Source organism: Nicotiana sylvestris, chromosome 3 (genome assembly GCF_000393655.2).
Source record: "Nicotiana sylvestris chromosome 3, ASM39365v2, whole genome shotgun sequence".
NCBI classification, from domain to species: Eukaryota; Viridiplantae; Streptophyta; class Magnoliopsida; order Solanales; family Solanaceae; genus Nicotiana; species Nicotiana sylvestris.
Window position 1 is genome coordinate 36,762,769 of NC_091059.1, and position 4,102 is coordinate 36,766,870.

A 4,102-nucleotide genomic window follows, 5' to 3' on the forward strand; every position below is an offset into this window, starting at 1 on the left:
TTCTATCCTTGATGGATCAATTGAAGAACTTTACAGATCAAAATGGAATTCCGAACCGCTATAGAAGCGAACGACTTGATCGCGAACTATAGTCTTTGTTTGTTCGACTGACCGATTCGAATCGATTGGGCTTCGTTCCGGGTAGTGTTTAGTCATAAGCCTGTCTCTTTTGGTCTTCACTTGTCTGCTTTCGTTCCACTCCTTTCCAACTCATTTCTCCGGTTCAACAATTTCAACACCGCGCCCCTTCTCCAGGGCGGCAGATGGGTCTAGAGAACCGAACTGTCTCACGATTTCAATCCGGTTAGAAAAACTTCTCCTGAGCAATTCACGTATCACTTGAGTAGTAGCAGGAATGCAAGTGAATGAATCCCATCCCCTAGCGAGTGAAGTGCTTACGCCCCTTTAGAGATAGGGGCGAGCAAAAGAGCTCGTTCTTCCATTTTGAGATCTTTAGATTCGTAAGATCATAATAGAGTCCCTTTACTTTCTATTATATTAGTCAAGCGCTAGCGCCCTACAACTAGTATAGTATAGCAGAGCAGCCAGCTTCAAAGCTTACCTGATTCTAAAAAGAAGTATTATTAAAAAAGAGAAAGGTTAGGGGGCTGAGAAGCTCTTGCTTGCTGCTTGCTGTCTACTTCGCGAGCCTTCACTGCCCCGTTCTGTAACTTCCCTTCTTTCGTCCGTCCACGAGGCTGTAAAAAGAGAGAAAGGGGCGGCTATCTAGCGGGAGTCGTTTCGGTTGTATGCCACGAGGTCCCTATGGACAAGGGGACAAGTGAATCATCGCTTTTGGGCGCAGGCAGCCCTCTACCATCTATCCCATTGCATTCCATCGTCTCGTATTGTACTGTGCCGTATCAGACCAGATAGATCTATTGAGTGAGAGAAAGGGAGAAAACTCTAATTAGATATTCTTTTTATATTGATAGGGATCCCCATTCATTCCTAGATTCCCGTCACTACGGACTGATTGTCCCTACCTAACTACATGGTAGTGGTCTAGGGAGCGCAATTGCTAGAGCACGGGAGAATTAAGAGTAATGATTTCAGCAAGAGCAGCCAGACGGACTACTATAGTGAGTCTAGTGACTACTAGAGTAGAGTTAAGTCAAAAGGTATGGTATAGCAGCCTTTCCGAGCGAGCCTCTGGGATCTCCTGTAAACCCCCATGATATGGTAAAGGGAGGATATTAGGGGAAGCAGTGAGTGGAGATTCCCCTGCAGAGAGCCGGATGAGGGGAGACCCTCACGTCCGGTTCGGAGGGCGGGGATATCCCGACCCTACTATCATTATGCCTTTGCAATGTTACTTGGTTCAACTCTATTTGTGACCTTTTCTCGTATGTGGGACTCTCTATCTTCTTGGGTAGATAATCGATCGTCTTTCATTTGGATAGTGAGTAGTTTTTATAATAATAAGTCAAGTCAATAATAATAGAACTGGAGGAGTGAAAGCCACTTGACTGTAAGGAAAGGAGCGAAAAGCCAGGATGGCTTGGTAAGCAAGCAATCCGTTATGTGGGCGCCAACTCCAAGTTCCTTCTCTTCTTTCTTTTTTCAAGTCACGATCAGAATGATGACATTCTTTTTTGCTTTAGAAAGGAGAAGGGAAAAGGCCAATTTGCACCACCATCCTTCCCCAAAGATTCGGTTAGTGTGCATAGACTTCTACTTTCCTTAGGCGACTTTCTTGCCTTACGAAAAGAAGTTCATTTCATTTTCCCGGGAATTTTGGAAAAAAGCCGACTTCCTTTATCGAGCGGCTCTCTCTGTTGACGATAAAAGCGATGGTCCGGGCTGTCTGAAATAAGCGGTAATTTTTCTCAGTCCTAATCCTAATAAATACCACGTGAAGCGCGTGATCACCCAGATTCCTAATGCCTTAATTATCTTATATATATAATAACTTATCGACGTCAGCCCCCTTCCTACTCCAGCTAATGGAAAAATGCCTTTGAATGGTCGTAATCGTCGACAACCCAACCGACGTCCACCATAGGCTCGGCGAGCTGTCCTCCTAGATTTCCCGAAGGTAATGCCAGGGCCTTTTCAGTACTGACGACTCTTGATGCCAAGAAGGAGACCAACTAGACGAGACAGACCATTGTTCATAGGTTGGTTATAAGCCCGGAGATCGAATCAGATTCTTCCCCTTTGAGAGGGATTCTCGTGCCAACCATAGGAAGAAGAACTCGGTTACTCATCTTGGATCGGATTGGATTAATAGCTTTGTGCTGATCTACGAACGAGCCTTCTATTTGATTTATACTATACTTCTTCAAGTCTCCATCATCCCGATCTCTCTTTCCTGCCTGTCCAAAGAAAACAGAACCTCTTCTAGTTCAAGGTCGAAATCCTCAAACCAATCAAAATCTGATTTCTAGTTCACTATTCTTATGATAAGAAGTTATGTCTCATTCATGTGATGAGAAAGCTGAGAATGAAAATTAGAAAATTTCACATCTACGGCAGATTCTGTACCCCAAATAATTTAGACTTATGAAACTAAGCGGGTGGGGAAGGTATGACCCCTCCTCCATTGAACAAAGGGAATCCGTAAGGCGGGCTCACTCACATACTGGATAGGTGACTCGGAATTATAGTGCTAGTTCCGTTCCCTCGGGGAAAAGAAACCATGAATCTATTACAATCTTAGTAGAGAACAGAGGAGGAAGAAAAACGTTGGTTCTTCGTTCCGTCCTTGACCTATGATATGATCAATAGCTTAATCCATCCTCTGGACCACCTGGAATTCTGAATTAAACCTTTACCCGAAAAAGGAAATTGGATTTTCTTATTAAATCTTCTTTTCTTAGATTAAGATATCATCAGACCGATAAGTTTAAGAAGGAATGCATTGATTTTTTGATTCCTTCTTTCCGCTCTTCGCTTAGCTACACCGGCTTAAAGATGCCCATGTCCTTCATGGGTCTAGGAGTTCATAAAAATAATGGCTAGCGGGATTTCGCATTCAATCGGAGTTGACTTATTGGTTTCCGAAGGGAAGGCACTCAAGACTCTATATAGTGGTTTATGCCCTTATTTGGCTTCAAGAAGCATTAGAATCCCTTATTTAACTTGCGGGGCAATCAAGGAATAGAAGCTACCATCCTAGGGGGAGGATCTATTATCTCTCTACCCAGCTCCTCGTCTAGCAGCCAAGAACAAGAGAGCTACAACACTCAGGTTGTTGAATGATTTAGGATCAGATGAGAAAACCAACCCTAGGAGAGAGGCTCAATAAGATAAGTTAATCGGAGTTCCCGGAAGGAGGTCCCACCATTTACTTGACTCTTAGAACCTTTGTTGGTTTTGGGCAACGGGGATCAACTTCCAGGACAGGAAAGGGCGATCCATCTATTTATTTGACTGAACCTAGTTCACGAGAAAGAGTCCTAGGGTTCCAAACCTTTGTTTTGCACCGAGAAGAAATCAATAGAATCGTCTAACGAATCGTCTGATACTAGATGAAGAGGTACCTAACACGACATGTGTATCTAGGGAATAGTTTCTTCAAAGCGAATTCTCCCTAGATACATCTATTCAATTTAATTCTGAATTTATTTTGAATATATGATATATTAATATATTAATTGTGCTAAAGAGTTTCAATCTATTTTCACTAAGTAAGTCCAATAGATTTAAAACTTATTTTTTGCTAAATCAATTACGAAATATTTTTCTAAAATGCCCAATATCCGTTTTACATCTTCGCTACGAAAATGTTCAATTTTCATAAGATCTTCTTGGCTGTTATTCAAAAGGTCCAACAATGTATATATATTGGACATTTTGAGGCAATTATAGATCCTGGAAGGCAATTCTGATTGGTCAATAAAAATCGATTTCAATGCTATTTTTTTTTTGTTTTTTATGAGTTTAGCCAATTTATCATGAAAGGTAAAAGGGGATAAAGGAACCGTGTGTTGATTGTCCTGTAAATATAAGTTGTCTTCCTCCATATGTAAAAAGGGAATAAATAAATCAATTAAATTTCGGGATGCTTCATGAAGTGCTTCTTTCGGAGTTAAACTTCCGTTTGTCCATATTTCGAGAAAAAGTATCTCTTGTTTTTCATTCCCATTCCCATAAGAAT